The sequence below is a fragment of the Rhinatrema bivittatum genome, chromosome 13 (assembly GCF_901001135.1).
Source record: "Rhinatrema bivittatum chromosome 13, aRhiBiv1.1, whole genome shotgun sequence".
NCBI classification, from domain to species: Eukaryota; Metazoa; Chordata; class Amphibia; order Gymnophiona; family Rhinatrematidae; genus Rhinatrema; species Rhinatrema bivittatum.
In genome coordinates this window covers 35,427,657-35,446,311 of record NC_042627.1, presented here as the reverse complement: position 1 = coordinate 35,446,311, position 18,655 = coordinate 35,427,657, and the positions used below count along the sequence as shown (strand labels likewise).

General features: G+C 44.6%; 1 protein-coding gene across 3 annotated transcripts in view; it reads right to left on the bottom strand.

Annotated features, from left to right (window-relative positions):
* Window positions 1–18,655, bottom strand: part of APBA2 (amyloid beta precursor protein binding family A member 2) — a 422,528-nt gene that overhangs the window by 369,731 nt on the left and 34,142 nt on the right. The gene's annotated exons all lie outside the window — the stretch shown is intronic.

Genomic DNA, 18,655 nt, shown 5'->3' with positions numbered 1-18,655 from the left:
AAATGCAATTCAAAAAATTTATCACAAATTGCATTACAGCCATTTCAGGCATATTGCACAGCTTAACGCCAGGAAAAAAGGTGAAGTTAAAACCATGTGATATTGCCCCTCATTTTCATAAATCCTGCCCAAACTCCTCCTTAATTCTTCCCCGTCCCAAAATTTGCCTTCGCGCCGTGTGCTAGCGTTATTATCGCGAGCATTAATGCCATAACGCGTTTTGATGAATGACCCTGTGTTTTGTAGAAAACCCCGACCTGAAAGTGCTTCCACCCCTGGCCTTGAACTGCAGTGTTTTGTGGGTTTCCATGAAACAGACAGGTGTGAATGGGATCTTTTACAAGTGGTTGAAACAGAGGAGATCATTTTTTGCTCTAATCTAGTTCAGCAGCTTTATTTGAAAACTGCTCCAAAAAAAAAACCGCCAAAAAACAAAATCCTGCACACAGGGCAAGTGGACAGTTCAGATTTGGGGGTGTAATTATGTATGGTTGTGGCAGGTCTCAATTAAGATTGGGGGGGGGGGGGGGAAGAACTGTTAAACAAAGAACAAAAATACGCTCGCATTCATGTAGCCCCTACGCCTGACAGCATCAACCAAGCAGCAGAGTCAGCTAATGATTAGAGTGATGAACCAGGATCAAACACAGGAGAGGGCCAGATAAACAAAACAAAGATGAAATGATAAGAGAACAAACCATTAAGAGAAGTGGGGCACTGAACCAAAAGAGATCCCAGCTTGATTACAAAGGATGCAACAGTACGGCATGGCCCAGTTTTCCCAGGAAAAAACATTTATATATAGAATTCAGCCATAGAGCAACTCTGCCAATCTCCTGCGCCAATCTGTGGTATATAGTGCGACACTCATGCTCTCCCCCCTCCCCCCCCCCTGCCTTTCATTTTCTCAGCGGGACAGAGAATGCTGGGCAATCTCTCAGTTAGGCAAGCCTATGACACTTAAGGCAAATTAACCATTGTGCAATTGTTAAGCTGGCAACAGCAGTGCGGCAGTGCTGAAGCAAGGCGCACCGTTTTTGTAGGCGTGACCTGAAGGCCCAGCAGAGATCGTCTGAATGGGTTCAGCAGGGAGAGGTGAAGAATCCCATTCCTGCTTGCATCCGTGACATTTTTAAATCGTTATTAAAGTGACTGCGGTATAAGGAAGATGCGGTAGGGTTTTGATATTTTTTACATTCTGCTCTTCCATCAGAGATTTCCTCCTCTCCTGACAATAATTCCGTGGAAGCAAATGGGCTACATAGCTGCTTGACAAAATGTATATGCCTCGGGTATAATGTTAGAGTCTAAGCCCTCTGGGGACAGGGAAATATCTACAGTAGCTGAATGTAATCTGCTTTGAAGTGACTGAAAGGCAGAAAATAAATAAATGTAGCTGTGCCTTCACTGTTTTCCTCCACCAAACACACCCATCGGAACACATTTTTCCTGCTAAGGCTCTGGAACTTGCACAGAGGAGAGTGCTACATGTGATGTACTTTGACACAATTATAAATAACCTGAGCACCCTTGATATAGGCCCTAATGTGAATGACTGGGTTAGAAAGTGGTTGAAAAGGAAGCGGCAAAGGGTAGTGATAAGCTGAGTTCATTCCAAGGAAAGGGGGCTTACTAGTTGTACACAGGAAATCGTCCTCAGTGCAGTTCTTTTCACTATTTTCATAAGTGATGCTGCAGATGGGCTATCAGGAAAGGTTTGCCTTTTTACAGATACCAAAATCTTCAACAAGGTAGACACCCTGGAATGTGCGGACAACATGAGAAGGGATCTAGTAAAGCTTGAGGAATGGTCTAGAGCAGGGGTGGCTAAAGTCAGTCCTGGTTTTGGGATATCCATAATGAACATGCATGAGATATAGTTGGATACAATGGAGGCAGTGCATGCTACTCTACTTCATGCAAGGTCATTGTCAAGGAACAGGCTACGGCTTAGTGACAGGTCAACATTCAGCATATTCCTCCCTCCATACAAGCAAATGTTTCACTCCTGATTCAGGAGTTCCTAAAAAAGCTGGCTCCTGTCTATGGCCAGATAAGTCTTCCCCTCAATCACTCTTTAAACTGTGTCTGTTCCTTACCCAATAACATGGGTAAGGACATGGGAATCCACAGTGCATGTTCTGCAAAGTCCCTCTACAGTGTCTTTCAATTTGCTTTTTGACGCACAGGAAACTATGCCTGGCAGCCAGACACTGCCAATAAAAACTACTGTATAACAGCTAGGCAACCGATAAAATTAATTTAACTATAATATCTCCTGTCACTATTTCATATCCTCAGCTATCAGATTAGTCATATCAACTCTGCAGAATCAAAAACAATCTAATGCATTGCTCACTACAAAAGGTGCAACTTATTGTTTCTAGTATGTGTGAAGGTCAGCCTCAAAATGTTCCTGCTTTTATTAGATACCAGCATTCAAACAAAAACATCCCCCAATCTATCTGAATTTGGGAAAAATTTATTTATTTATTTATTTATTTATTTATTTAGAATTTTTCTATACTGACCTTCATGGTTAAATACCATATCAGATCGGTTTACATCAAACAGGGGAAAAACTGTGACAGAAACCAAACTTTTTATATACATGAAGAATCCAAAGTTACATTCAACAGGGGTGGTAAAACGTGGAGGCTTAGGCAGCGGAAAAAAGAAAGGCCTAGGAAGTTAGAAGTTAAGAATATAATATCAACACGGTAATATGGTTAGTACTAGTTAATTTGAGTAGAAACTAGCGCTTGTATAGGACTTAAGATAAGGACCAAGTTCGTAAGTCTTAGGCGGTGTTAATCATCTAAAAAGTATCAGAGAGATCTGGGAAGGCTTGGCGGAACAGCCATGTCTTGAGTTTTTTCTTGAAAGTAATGAGGCAAGGTTCCAGTCTGAGGTCTGGAGGGATATTGTTCCACATTGCTGGGCCTGCTGTCGAGAAAGCTCGGTCTTTGGTCGACGTGAGGCGCGTGGCTTTGGTAGGAGGGGCTTGAAGAGAGCCTTTATGGATTTCCCTGATCGGTCTGTTTGACGTATGAAGTTTGAGTGGGAATTCGAGGTCAAGTTGTAGGTGGTTGTGAATGGATTTGTGTATTAAAGTGATTGATTTGTATAAAATTCTGTAGTTAACTGGGAGCCAGTGTAGATAACGGAGGATGGGGGTAATGTGATCTCCACGTTTGGTGTTGGTCAAGATTCTGGCTGCCACGTTCTGTATCATCTGTAGCGGCTTAATGGAGGAGCTGGGTAGGCCTGTGAGGAGAGTGCTGCAGTAGTCTATTTTAGAAAACAGCAAGGCTTGTAGAACTGTCCTGAAGTCGTGGAAGTATAGAAGCGGTTTGAGTCTTTTTAAAACCTGGAGTCTGTAGAACAGTCTTTGGTAGTCGTATGGATCATATTCTTTAGGTTGAGACGATTATCGAGTATTACTCCGAGGTCTCTTACATGAGAATGGGTGAGATGGGAGTTGCTGTGGGTCTGTGGGAGGAGGTTGTCCTGTTTGGAGGAGATGAGGAGGAGTTCAGTCTTTGAGGCATTGAGGACTAGATTTAAACTGTTGAGAAGACTGGTGATCTCTTTTTGGCAGTTGTTCCAGAGCATGAGTGATTTAGCGATGGATTCTGTGATGGGAATCAGAATTTGCACATCGTCAGCATAGATGTAGTGGATTAGGTTGAGTTTGTTAGCAGTTGGCAAAGGGGGAGGAGGTAAATGTTGAAAAGGGTGGGTGATAGGGAGGATCCTTGGGGAACACCCAGTGAAGAATTTGTTGAAGGTGATTCTTTATTGTTGATTTTGACTTTGAAGCTCCTGTTAGTAAGGAAAGACTTGAACCATCTGTGGACTGTTCCGGTTATGCCTATGTCTGAAAGGCGATTCAGGAGGATGGAATGGTTGACCGTGTCGAAGGCCGCTGAGATGTCTAGGAGGATTAGAAGAAAGGAGAGGCCTTTGTCCAGTCCCATGATGATGTGGTCTGTCAAAGAAATGAGGAGGGTTTCCATATTGCGTGCTTTGCGGAAGCCATATTGGGATGGATATAGGATATTATGTTCTTCTAGATAATCAGAAAGCTGGGTGTTTACCAATTTCTCTGTGAGTTTGGCTAGGTATGGTAGGTTGGAGATGGGGCGGTAATTAGATAGATCACTGGGGTCTAAATTGTGTTTCTTGAGAAGGGGTTTAAGGGCCGCATATTTTAGACTATCTGGATACACTCCTTGAATTAAGAAGGAGTTTATGGTGTTAGTCAGAGGTTCTGAGATCGTGTTAGGGATGAGTAGCAGAAGTTTGGACGGGATGTTGTCTGCTGAATGGCTGGAAGGTTTCTGTCTCTTAAGAAGGGATTCGATTTCCTTGGGAGAGGTGAGTTTGAAGTTCTCAAGCTTGGTTCCCATGAGGGTGTGAGAATTTGTGAAGGTCTCAAGGGGAGTAGAGTTGGTTGGAAGGAGAGCGATGGTCTTCAAAATCTTCTGTTGGAAGAATACTGAGAGCTCGTTAGCCTTAACTTGAACTTGTTCATCAGGTATAGTCGGGGGTAGGGACTTTGTGATTTGTGATACATATGAGAAGAGAGCCTTTGCATCAAATTGGAGATCATGGATTTTATTTGCGTAGTATTCTCTTTTTGACTTTAGAATTGAGGTTCTGTAGAGATGTAAGGTTCCTTTATATGCTGATAGAGTGGACGGATTGGGGGCTTTGCGCCATCTGTTTTCTTTTTGTCGTAGTTCTAGTTTTAACTGTTTGAGTTTTCTGGAGAACCAAGGTTGGTTTCCTTTTTTTAATGGGTTAATTACTTTGGAGACTGAGGGACATAATTTATTTGCTACTGCTTCAGTGATCTTGTGCCAGGAGAGCATCACTGAGTTAGGGTTGGAGAGATCCAGGTTTGTGAGTTCCTTAGAGAGATGCTCGTTGAGAATGTCTGAAGAACATGATTTCCTGAAGTGAATAGTGGAGAGGTGCTGAGGGGAGTTTAATTGTGTTTTTATGGAGAAGGTGGTTGTTATCAGAAAATGGTCTGACCAGGGAATTGGGGTACATGAAGGTTCTGTAGTGCAGAAGAACTTAGAGTTGATGAACATAAGGTCCAGGGTGTGTCCTGCTTTGTGTGTTGGCTGGTTGACAATCTGATCAAATCCCATTGCATTTAGGGTGGTGAGGAGGGCTTCACAGTTGGAGGAGCGGGGAGAGGCATCGACGTGGAGGTTAAAATCTCCCATTATCATTGTTGGAAGGTTCGTGTTGATGTGCTTCACAATGGACTCTATAAGGGAGGAGGCGTCTGCTTCTAATGAACCTGGCGGGGCGTATACTAGCATTACTTGAAGTTGGTTCGATTTGAATAGACCTAATTCCAGATTGGAGTTGGACTTGATGGTATGTGAGGTTAGTCTGAGTTCCTTCTTGGCGGCTAGTAGCAGACCACCCCCTCGTTTTTTGTGTCTGTGGATTGAAAAAATGTCATATTTGTGAGTGGGGAGCTGGTTGATTAAGGCTATATCTGAGTTTTTTAGCCAGGTTTCTGAGATGGCGCAGATGTCGGGGTTAGAGTCCAGGAGATAGTCGTTAAGGATGTGAGTCTTCTTTGTTAGAGATTGTGCGTTAAATAAGGTTACCGAGAGGAGGGTGAGACCTAGAAACTGGGTCGGGGGGTGATCATAATTGGGATGAGAGATCTAGGCGTTCTTGTCGGTGGTTCTTGGCCATTGAACATGCTGCAAAGGTGTCTGTAGTATCTGATCGGGATCTGTTGGGTATGCATTTCTTCAGGGGGTATGATGAAAAAGGAAAGGTGCGTGAGACTGGGCCTTGGAAGCTGGATTGGAGGCTTTCTATGTGAAGCTCGATCAAAAATTAGGAATTCCCATACAAGATAGTAGGGTAAAGAGGTATAGCTATTGTTGAAGGCGAGTCGAGTACCGAGGGTGCAGTTAGAGATCCGAGTAATAAAATAAGAGTGTGGTAACTGTGGTCGTTTTACCCTATTGTAGATTGTGGTGGTGGGCTTGATAGGATGGGCGGGCTTACCACGCTAGGGGGACCCCTTTATATCCTCTCCTTCCGGTTTCGGCGATCTAGCTCAGTCTAGTTGGGAAGTCAGGGTGCTCCTGAGAGGTTGTCGTCTCCCTTTCTCAGAATAAAGATTCTTTGCATTTGCTGAGGGAGAGCAAGGTGCCGAGCATCAGAAAAGCCGAGGAGTGGGACTAGTGAAGGCCTGCTCTAGGGGCTGCACGAAGGGGCGCACAAAGGGGCGGGCCCCTTTGTCGCGCTCCTTCGGTGCGCGGCTCCGGGCTTGCGGGGATTTAAAAGGCCTCAGGGCCTTGCTGGGTTGGGCGCTGTGCTCCGGGAGCGGCGGCTCCTATTGGCTGAGCTGCGGTGCGGAGGGCCGGCTTAGGGGCGGGCCTGGCTGGGAAGATGGCGGCAGGACGGCGCTTACTAGTCCCGCGATCGGCGGCAGATTCCCCGAGGGTAGGGCTGAATTTAAAAGGCCTTACCCCGGCGGGTCATAATAATATTAGGAATCCCCAGGGTCGGCTTTTCCATTAGGTGAACAAGATCTTTGCCTAAATTGGGGGGGGGGACGACAGCAAAATCTCAGAAACCTCCAGGAGCCACCTATCCACTTTTAAGGAAGTCCCACTTCTGGGTCTACCTTGCCACTCACCAACCGTGGAGACTAATCCGAAGTACTCCTGCTGTCTCTCTCCTCTTTTGATTGGACAGGAGCTGTCAGGCTATGCTCCCATCCAATGCTGGCTCAGCCTCACTGCCTTCCTCCTCACTACCAGGTCGGGTCTCAGACGGTTAGTGATTGTGGCTGCTGCTGCTGGTTTCCCCACTCTCTTTTTCTGTCTCAGTTGGTGGGTAAGTCAGGAGCTTAGGGGGGCCCTGAGAATCCCCTTTTCCTGACAGCCTTGAGGGAAGAAGTAAAACAGTCAGGTCTCCTGTTGTCATAAAGGAGGGAGTTTCAGGCAGGAAATCTCATGTGAGGTTTGGATCTGTGCCTGTGTGACAGGAATAAGCCCTCCCAAGTGGTCCATCCAGTCTGCCCAGCAAGATTTTTTTTTTTTAAGATAGTAACTGCAGCTCCATGCAGGTTACCCCCATGTCTTCTGTTAAGGGTAGTAACTGTTGTTCTGTGCAAGTTACCTCTTTTCTTCATTTCCATCCTTTAGTCACTAGGAATCCTCTGTGTTTACCCCATGCCTTTTTAACTTCCATTACCATTCTTGCCTTCACTACTCCAGAAGTTGTTTATGTACCAGCATTGTTAGTTCACTGTATCCATTCATTATATTTTATCTTATATACAATTTATGTATAATATGTACATTCTGTTGCGTTTGGCAGTCCATGGGTCTCCCCGACAAACCACCACACTTACCTCATGCCTCACGCTACTGCCATTGGGCTCTCCCCCCTCCCCCAATACCACCATCAGCCCCCTGTGCAGCCGTGTGGCAGGCACCAAGATCCAACAGGCTAGACGCTCCCGATGTGGCTTGTGGCAGAATGTCGCCAACATGTTCCTTGGCCTCCTCTAGGCATGCAGCAGACATCACATATTTATAAGGCCCGCAGGGGGGAATACCCTGTGGTGCCCACTGATGACTTCTCAGGCTCTGGCCTATAAAAGGCCCTCACTTCCTTACAGTCTTCACCTTGGCCAACAGGTCTCCCTACTAGTTACTAGTGTGAATTGCTTCAGTGTTCTTTGTCTCCAGTTCCTGTGCTCAGCGTCATCAGTTCCAGTGTCCTTGTCTTCAGCGTTCTTCAGTTCCTGTGGTCCTTGTCTTCAGTCTTCAGTTTCATTGTCACCTTCTTCAGTTCTTCTTCATCTCTTTGTCTGCCTGCCTGTCCTGCTTCTTGCCTTCCTTTCCATCCCGCCTTTCCCTTTGGACGGATACCCGACATTCACCTTGGTCAATCTCATGGACATTCTTGAATGCCGCCTGCCTCTGACCCCAGCCTGCTTCTGGATTTGCCTGTACTTTATTCACTTCAATCCAGTGACCTTGACGGACATCCCTACCATCAGCAGAGGCCTCTACCTAAGACCTGCTGGCCCTAGCAACCAAAGGCTCAACCCGAGGGGAATGTGGGCTGGTATAGGTGAAGCTCCAGCTCAGCCTCTGCTTCATCTGGATCTGCCTGCTGACAGTGGGGACCTGCAGGGCTGTTCTCTGCAGGTTGCGTCAATTTCACCTCAGCCTAAGGGTCCATGAATCCAACACATTCTATGTCTATTTTTTATGTTTCTAATTTTGTGTGTGACTCGATGTACCCCACTCTGAATTTTGGAGGGTGCAGAGTATAAATAATGTTAAATAAATAAACAAACAAACAAACAAACAAACAAACAAACAAATAAATAAATAAATAAATAAATAAATGACAAGGTTTGAGAATAGTAGGCAATCTGTATCTCTGTGCTATCTGGCAAAGCATGGCTCAGCATAGCCCCAGCACCATATGATGGGGCATTCCATAGATTGTTTTCTTAAAATAGACTTAAGATAACTCTTTCCTTGCAGCCTTGTCCAATTAAAGTTATCCTTTCCTCAATCAATTCCACCTATAACCTGCCTGGTTTAGTTCTTCCAAATCTTGGTGTCACTTTTTTTTTTTTTTAAGCACAGTAACCTCTTATTTGTTATTTTTAACTTTGTGTTTTGTCTATGGGGCGGATTTTCAAAGACCCGCACACGCCGGCGCGCCCATTTTGCATAGGCCGCCGGCGCGCGTAAAGCCCCAGGGACGTGCGTAAGTCCCGGGGCTTCCTGTCGGGGGCGTGTCGGGGGTGTGTTGGGATGACGCGGCGTTTAGGGGGCGGGGCGTTTCGGGGGCAGCGACATGGGCGTGGTTTCGGCCCGGGGGCGTTCCAGGGGCGTGGCCGCAGCCTCCGGAACAGCCCCCGGGACCGGACCACGGAGCGGGGCAGCCGGCCGACGCGCGCAAAGTTAAGGGGGAGGTTTAGATAGGGCCGGGGGGGTGGGTTAGGGAGGGGAAGGGAGGGGAAGGTGGGGGGAGGGCGAAGGAAAGTTCCCTCCGAGGCCGCTCCGAAATCGGAGCGGCCTCGGAGGGAACAGGCAGCGCGCGCAGGTTGCACAAATGTGCCCCCCCTTGCACGCGCCGACCCCGGATTTTATAAGATACGCGCGGCTACGCAGGTATCTTATAAAATCCAGCATACTTTTGTTCGCGCAGAAGTACGCACCCGTGCAAGTTTTTAAAATCTGCCCCTATATGTTTTGTCTACATTGTGAGCTTCAAGGAGCAGAGATTGTCTATTATATGCCTCTGTACAGAACGGCGTACACCTGGTAACATTACAGAAATAATAATAATAGTAGTATATCTTATAGAGTATGCAGTGTACATTTTCTTGCTATTTGATACTGTAAACTCTACAGTGGTCGATATTCAGAAGGGTTTATCCAAGTAACTTTTGTTGTTACCCAGACAAATTCAGAGACTTGAATATTTCTCCCCACTATCTGGCTAAATTTCACCTGGGAAACTCATTACCTGCACCAAACTTACATTGATAAAAAGAGATGGTGATGGAGGCAGTCTGGTAATGTGGATACATTTTTGCCATCGAGCACTGATATTCAGCTTATCTGAGTAAAGTTTGACAAGGTTGTAGTTTATGTTTTTGGATTGGGATGGGTCTTATTTGTCAATTGTAATCTTTATTACATTTTATCCATGACTAGTACTATACTGGCATTTTATTATTTGATGCTATATAGGCCTGGATTTTCTAAGGTCGCAGACCTTAGAGAATTCGGCGGTAATGGGGGGGGGGGGGGGGGGGCAAAGCGGGTGCGGGCCTGCGAAAGCCAGCAGCGATCACACCTGTGCGGTGCTATCGTTGACGGCTTTCGCACCCAATAGCGCCACTGTAAAAGATGGAGCTATTGGGCACGCTACTGGCAGCGAAGAGGGTTCTTACATTTTCACCACCAGCGAAGTTTCCGCCCTGACGACGCCTCGACTCCTCCTCTTCCAGAGCCAACTCCGCCCCGATCTAGCTATCGCACGCGATACGCTACGAAAATGACCCCCATAGGGACTTATTGATCATAAATCACTACGGTATTTAATTTTATTACGTTGTAAATTGCTGTGAATCTTCTTGGGTATGGTGATCCATAAGTATAAATATAAAGCTGCCCTGCTAACTTTACCAGAATAACTTTCCACTCACCATCTTCTGACTATCAACCTCACAGAAACAGAAGGAATTTGGGAGGAGGGGAAGGTATTTTTGTTTTATTTGGAGGAAGGGGTAGGTGTTGTGAATGTTATGTTTTTGTATCTGTGAGATGCATGTTTCATTTCTGCACATTTTACATTGTTAATCGTCTAAGGATATATCAGGTCAGATATTATTATTAATTTGTCATTTGCCACCAGTAACACTGACCTCTGCTTTAGAAAACACCACTGAAATAACAGTTGACACTTATGCTCTAAAATGTTAATTTTCAAAGGAGATTTGCAAGTAAAAGGTTTAAGGTTTTTTTATTTTTATACTGTCATTTCAGTAATACCATCATAACAGTGTACAATAAATTAAAGTAAGAAAATACAATACATGAACAAATATTATACAACTTAATAATCAGCAATGCGTAAATACTAAAATGGACTTTAAATTAATTAATTAAAAACTAGCACGCATGCACATTTTATGCTATTTTGTAAAGATTGAATGTGCGTATTTTTGGTTTCAGTTGTACATTTTACCAGGGGACAAAAAGGGGAGCTCTATGGGTGTTCCAGGGGTAAGGAAGAGGAAGTACATGTGGTAGCTGCTGTTTTTTTTTAGAAGGTATACGTGTACACATTACCAAACCTATTTGTACACTTTTACACCTGCTAATTGACTCACCCAAGTGAAAAATCAGACTTATCTGCAGTTTTTGGGTGGCAGGCCTGGGTAAAGTACTAGAGGGTCGAGGGGAACTGGAGGACTGTGTGACCTGGTGGAGGTACTATTGAACTGGTATTTCCAAATATTTTCAAGATAGTATACGTGCATCCTTAATCAAATACCTGACTCTATGTGTAATTATGGGTGTTGATTTGTACAGTGTCACAATTATTTCACATGTAAAATATATACACATTTATAAAATGGGTATAGAAAGTATGCAATTTTTTGCATTAGAAATATCTGTGCATACTGACACGCATGTGTGCGCTTTCGGAGCAGAAATGCATGGTATTTCATAAATTGTGCAGCTCTCACTATAGAGTTTATAAAATGCTAGTATTAATTTTCACCCATCCACTTAGGCGTGCAAGTGCTTTTAAAGGTGAATTTTAAAAGCCCGTCATGAGCCAAAATTGGGAGATACACAAATACGTCAGGCCAGAGAGGGCCAAGCAGATTTTAAAAAGCGCCCGCGTACGTGTGTACTTGCTGCTATGCACAAAAATGAAAAGTTTTGAAAAAGGGGTGGGGCATGGGCATTACTGATTTCACTTTGAAATTTGCGCATAAATGCTTATGCGCACAGGTACACACCTGTGTAACTTTATTTCTGCTATGGAGGGCGTGTAAGTAGTAAAACAAAAAGATATAGGCAGATTAGTGGGGTTTTAAAGGTTGGGGCTAACAGGGGAGAAGGGAGGTTATTAAACCAGGGGGGTTTGGAAGTCCTATCCCTTATCTGGGGGAACTGCGAACGAACTGGGAAAACTGGAGATGGTGTCAGCGTGCGTATCTACTAAAATCCCCCCACTTTCGTGTTAGAAGTGGCATTTGTGCGCATAAGCGTGCATCCACTTAAAATTGTGTGCATGATCTGTCCATTTTATAACATGCACACATATATTTGTGTATGTTATAAAATGGCTGTGGCCCTGAGCTCAGGCTGACCAATGCGCATACGTGGGCACCCGTGTGCCTGTTTAAAAGTTATTGTCCCTGGCAACAACTATTGTTTGCACAAGAACTATCACCTTTGATGATGGAGCAACTCCCAAATCTAAACCACTGGGGTTTTACGTTTATATGAATCAGAATATAAAGACACTTATTGACACTGCATTTTCTTAACAAAAGTGACTCAATAGAAAGGCTTAAAAAAATTCTATTCCAAAACCTTTGTCAATAGTTTTTAATCCATTTAACAACAGGTCTAGAACAGGAATCATTTGGCCTTCCAACACACCAAAAATAAAAGCATTAGTAGCTGCCTATCAGCAGCAGCTCTGGCACAGCATCCCCCTTACTCGCCCTACTCAGCACCCACCTCTCATTCTTGTGTCACCCTCTGCCAAGTCTTGCATCCTCCTGCCTTTACCCCTCTTATAGTGCCCTATAGGTCCCCTGCCTGGCATCTTCCTATTTCTCCCAGTCACTCTATGCTCAGCACAGCAGTATCACTCTAATCACTTTCAGGCAGATTCAATAAAAGGTGCAGGAGAGCCAGCGCTCCAAGTTGAATGCCCGCTCTCCCAATGTGTGCCCAGGCACCTCTCTATTTAAATGAGGCTGAGTGCTAATAAGGAGGTGCTAGGGACAACAGCACGTCCCTAGCGCCTCCTTATTAGTGGAAGAGGTAGCTGTCAGTGGGTCCAACAACCAATGCTTAATTTTACTGGCATCGGTTTTTGAACCCGCTGACAGCCACAGGTTAGAAAAATGGACACTGGCAAAATTGAGCGTCCGTTTTTCTAACCCACTGACCAGCGGGAAGATTTTTATTTTTTTGTATTTTTGGTGCCTCCGATTTAATATCGCTAGGATATTAAGTTGGAGGGTGTACAAAAAAGCAGTATTTTCTGCTTTTCTGTATATACTTTTCAGGCTTGCTTAGAATTTTTTTTTTTTTTATTTAATATTTATTCAATTTTTAACAATTAATAATTCAAGATCATTCTTGATTAAGAAAAGCATTAGGAAGCAAACATAGTTACAACTTAAACTAACAATACTAAATAAGTACATCCACAATGCTGATTCAGTCCTCAGTTATAAGGAGACAATTTAACAAAATTTCAAGGAAAAGTGTAACATATCAATAATATACCTTGCAACGTACTCTATATTTTATAAGGCTCACTGAACAAATGGATCCTACAGAGACTCCAACTCAGAATTCCCCACTTGTGTTTTATCACTCAAAAAGATTGATAATTGAGGAGGAGTATAAAACACAAAGGACTTACCCTTATATCCTATACAACATTTACAAGGATATTTAAGGCAAAAGGTAGCCCCTAGTTGGAGAACCTTTGCCTTAAATAAAAGAAATTGTTTTCTCCTCTTTTGTGTTAATTTAGAAAAGTCTGGGTAGACTCTTATTGCTAAAGTCAGAAATGGTTCCAACCTATATTTAAAAAATAAATGAAACACCCAGTCACGATCAGTTTCAAAAACAAAGGTGGTCAGTAATGTAGCACTCTGTACCATATCACTATCAGATGTCTCCAAAATTTTGGAAACATCCAGACTAGTTTCCAATTTATCCATAACCTGTGCTCCCTCCTGCTCTTCCTGTTGTACTCCTTTTTTGTACATTAGTATATAATAACTCTTAACTAATGGTGGTATTGTATTTTCTGGTACTTTAAGAACTTCTAATAGATATTTCTTAAACATTTCTTTAGGTGATATATGTGGGAGCATTGGAAAGTTAACAAAACTAAGATTTTTCTTTCTATTAACATTTTCCAAATTCTCCAGTTTCATTTGTAGTATTTGATTTTCTTTTATCATTGCTTCTTGTACTAGTTTTGTACTATCTAGATCTCCTTTAATTTTCTCTAGTTCTTTAATTTCTCTATCCTTTCTTAACTCCATATTAATTATTTTTCCATGAATATTATTTACTTTTTCTATAACAGGATTTACTTGGGCTACCACAGAATTCTGCAAGCTCACTATAGCTTCCATTATTACATCCAATGTAACTACTTCAGGTTTACTTATCTGTGGGACACATATTTTAGGTAAATAAACAGAGTTGTCCATCTTTATTGAATCCTGATGAGGATCTCCTTGTACCATTTTCAGTGAGGTTGTCTGTCCTATCCGGACTTCCTCCGGACTTTCCATCTCAGACAAATCCAGGGGCCTTGAGCCTACTAATGGTGACCCTAACTCTGCGACTTCCACAGGTGGAACCCCCCTCCAAGACCCATGGGCTCTGGATGTGGCCGGATTAACAGGTGGTTCCCTTGGGATCAGGGATAAAGATGTTGAAAGGTCCAATGGAGAGACCTCAGAGATAAATTCAAGGGGCCCCTCCATCTGCGCCACTTCCGATCTTAATATACGTTGCACATGAGAGTCCATAGGTCCTTTTATATAGGTGCCAGGGGTAGTAGTAGGCTCAACTCGCTCCTTGGCTCTTCTTTTTCTTACAGAATGTGGCATAATTTAAGGAAATAAACGACTCAGGACCTAACAGACTCCCACGATCAGTACAATCTTTTCTTGGCTCCTTATTGGGGGAGAGGGTATAATGAGAGGGTTACTTACAATTGAGAAGATAGAGCAGTACCATTTCAAATTCCTCACAAATCCGACACAAAGCCGCACTAAGCTGTGCGCCCCTTAGGAAGCGCCGGCGACGACAAGCGCCGCAGCTGGGCCGATTTTATGGGCCCGGTCGTCACGCCTCAATGATGTCACGCGTGGGCGGGGTTACCAGCGTCGTCGGGGCCGGGTAGCCTCACCACAAAGACCTCAGGGCCGGGCTGCCCTCACCTCCGCAGGTATTTTAATTTGGAAAGGGACCCTCTCTCCTCCTTCTCCAGCCACTTGCTTAGAATTTAACGCCAGCCCTTGTGATGCGTGCTATTAGTTTTGGGGGGGGGGGGGAGAGGGGTTGGCCACGAGTTTTCCATGCCCTATTACCCCTTACAGTATAAGGGGTAATAAAAGCGTATCTAAAACGCTTGGCAAATGGGGGCTAAACAGTGCGCTCGGCCGAGCGCACCGATCTGTATCGGCCTGTTTGCCTCTTTGAAGTACCCTCTCACTCCATCCACCCAACTGCAATCCTCGCTCTCTCCATCCTCACCTGCTTGGCACCCTCTGTCTCCACATCTACCTGAGCATCCATCCCCTTCTTGCTTGGGGTGCCCTGACTTAAAATCAGGTAGGCAGCACTTGGAGGCTTTTGTTGCCCTCCCCTCCCCCCCCAAAAAAAAATATGTGGCACCCTAAGCAACTGCCTAGTTCAGTTAATGGAAGAACTGTCCGTGACCCTTATGTCTTGGATCTCTTCTCAGGGGTGTCTAGCTCACAAAACCCAGATTCTCCCAAGGCAGGTCAGCAGATATTAAAAGGAGAAAGGAAGCATTTGAGTATGATGTTCAGCATTCTTCATTTGTGGGAGTGCTAGGAGAATACTAATTTTACCAGAGGTTCTATACAGGACGTGATGGAAGCTTAAATTATAAGCATCTACTTCTTGAAGAGGAAAAAAGGATTTTAATTATCATTTTAATTCTTCATGTTTATAGAGCTTTTTTTTTGGGGGGGGGGGGGTGAAATTACTGCATTCACAACCACTTATGTTGAAGGCATGAAAAGCATCATCTGTGCCTCAGTGAGTGTTTTAACAGCAGCTTACTTGTCTGAATTCTGCAAGAATTGCAGGGAAAAATAGAACCAAAACTACTTAATTTATATGGAATTTAAACGAAGCACTGCCCTTAAATCCCAGGTGCTACCTAACATTTATTTGACTAAGTAAATAGATCAAAGCTTGATATAAATGTTAAAAATTCTGACACTTTTTTGCTTTGAATTTGGCATCGAATTATCATGCTTAACATGCCTTCCACATCCACTCTGAGCCCATGGACAGTAACTCTTACTCCACTTGACTGGAAGCAAAGTGAAGGGATACAATTCAGTTCCAGAGGAAGAAGGGGATCTGCCCTTCTATGCTATCAACACCTAGTAGATTACAAAAGATGCTCCAGTGACGGGATCTTAGCAGATGAGCCAGTGTATGCTTTTTTTTTTTGGGGGGGGGGGGGGGGGGGTTTGAGTAACAAACTCTGCTGGCTAGATCTCATTTAATTTTGTACTGTTGTGTTGCGGTTCTGGCCGCAAGTGCCGCAACCAGACCCTTACCTCCGTGCTCCTGGACCTACTCCCACTTCTGGAGGCCTGCTTTGCGCCCTGTTCGGCGGTGTCCCCGCGGGGGCCACGCCGCCGGGAAGCTTCCCATGGACGCCCTGCTTCTAGGCGCGCGCGCCACTTGGACGCTTTTCTAGGCCGTTTCCCGCCAGCGGTGACTCCGCCCAGTTCCTGACGTCAGACGCCGCGGCCTTGATAAGCCGGCCGCGGACACTCAGTCTTTCCCTTGCAACGGGTTTACCTCCCGGTTCCCTGTTGCGTCGTGCCCCGGAGTGAGCTGCTTTGCTACTCGCTCCGTTCCTGCTTGCCTGCTACAGTACCTGCTTGGTTCCTGCTTGCTTGCTACAGTTCCTGCCTGGTTTCAGTACCCGAGTCTTGCTACAGTTCCTGCCTGGTCCCGGTACCAGTCTTGCTACAGTTCCTGCCTGGTTCCAGTACCCGATCCCTGCTTCTGTTCCTGCCTGGTTCCAGAACCCGAGCCCTGTTACAGTACTTCTACTGCCCTAGTCTGGTTCCAGTTCCCAGTCCTGATCATCTATTCGCCTAAGTCCCAGCAGTCGAGCCCATACAGGCTCCTCCCGGGGGGGCTTCGGCTTCCAAGGGTGAAGCCGCCTAAGTCCCAGCGGTTGGTCTCCTACGGGCTCCTGCCGGGGGAGTACCAGCTTCCAGGGTGAAGTGCACCTCTACGTCCTGCCTGAACATCTGCCTCCCGGCCTGCCATGTACTAGAGACATTGACCACCTTTCCCAGTCTCCTGCAGGTCGGCCCAAGGGTCCACTAAACTGAGCACCCATAACACTGTTGTTGCACTCTAGTTATTCTTTCCCCCTTTCAGCAATGTTGCAGCAGGACCTGAAGTGTAAATTGGTGGGCAAGAGGCCCTTGTCTCTGGCTGACCTCAATGTGCCATTGTCAGCTTCTACTTCAAGCCTACCTTCGTGACAAATTACTAACCACAGCTGAACTCAGCATACCACAAGAATGGTTTCCTATTACATATCTATGTGTGTACCAATTCTTGTCATGGTTTTGCATTTTAGAATAATTCAGCGTGGACTGTGTGGTATCATCACTCAGCGTGAGCAAGGAGAAGCAGAAGATAGAAATAACACTGCTGCTGTTTTATTCACCATCACAAGGCAGGTTCTTATTACCTAAACAGACACAACATAGCTCTAACACACAGTGGGAACACAATATACACTCAAGCAGAATAGACTTGGCTGCCACCTACTGTCTACAATTAATATTTGCATGTTTGGCATAATACATAACATACTACACTCTTGAATCTGTCTGTGTGTATACTCCTTGGTTCATACCACTTCCTGGGCAGGAAATTAGAACTGGGATATAAAGCCAAAAGCACTAGCTCCACACATGCTATTCATATTTATTCCAGCAAGCAATGACATTGAAATGAAGGGCCTCCCATCAAAACATTCTGAAAGCATCATCTCATACATGCAACATGACCAAAGTGGTCTTCTCCATTTATTCTTTTTTTTTTCATCATAAAATTCTCACCTCCAATAAGTCACTTTCAAGATCTTGTGCAAAAAATCAAAAGCAATTTTCGGTTACACTGCAAGGCCCATTTATACCATGAAAAAGTCTTAAAGTAAGTCTCATCTTAAATTCTGTCTGTCCTGCAAGTCTTCCCTTCCCAGTCTTAGACACAGAAACGGAATCAGCCAGCATGGTAACAAAAGCACCAGAATGGCTGCATTGCAGGTGTACTGTTTGAGAGCTCTCCAGAGAAGTTCCAGAGTGACTACTAACTAGTGATTTTTTTTTCACTCACATCCTAATAAAATACTGCTACCATTGTAAATGCAGCTGCAGAGGAGACAACTTAAGCAATCAGTCAACCAATCAGTAGCACAGTGTGCCACCATGCAGCGTACATTCACACACAAATGAGGCAGGTGGTGCTATCGCATCCACAAGGAGACAGCAGCCCAGTCCCAGTCCAGAGCAAGTAGTAAGCCTTCTTTTTATTTAGTTTTAACAAGTAGCCAGGTGGGGTACAACTGGGGTTCTTTCTGAAGAAACACAACAGAGGAAATTCCAGCACAGCCTCCTTGCCCTCAGTGTGTCCTGCTTTTCCAGACAAGTCTGGTGTCCATCCTTAGCACCTGAGGTCGAGGAGCTGCAAGTCTCTGCTGCAGCAAAAGCCATTAGAAATTCTTGAAAATTCAGAAGTTTGTTTCCTTTAGTACCTGAAATGGTATACCCCTGCTTCTTGCCTCGATTCCCACATCAGCCCTACCCCTGTGAAATCTTTTAAGTTCACATTTGCCCTATCTTCCCCAGCTAAGTCTTGGAAGGTATGTATTCCAGCATTTGACATCTGTGGTTTGTGACAATCCTAAAACAAAGTACCTCATGCCAACACAATGTCGACAGCTTTCATTTTTTTTTAATTTGGAAGAGTTTTTAGAGCAGGTCCATATTCAGCGCCATTTAGCCAGATAAGGTTCAACTTATTCAGCTGCTGTCATATAGCTGGATATC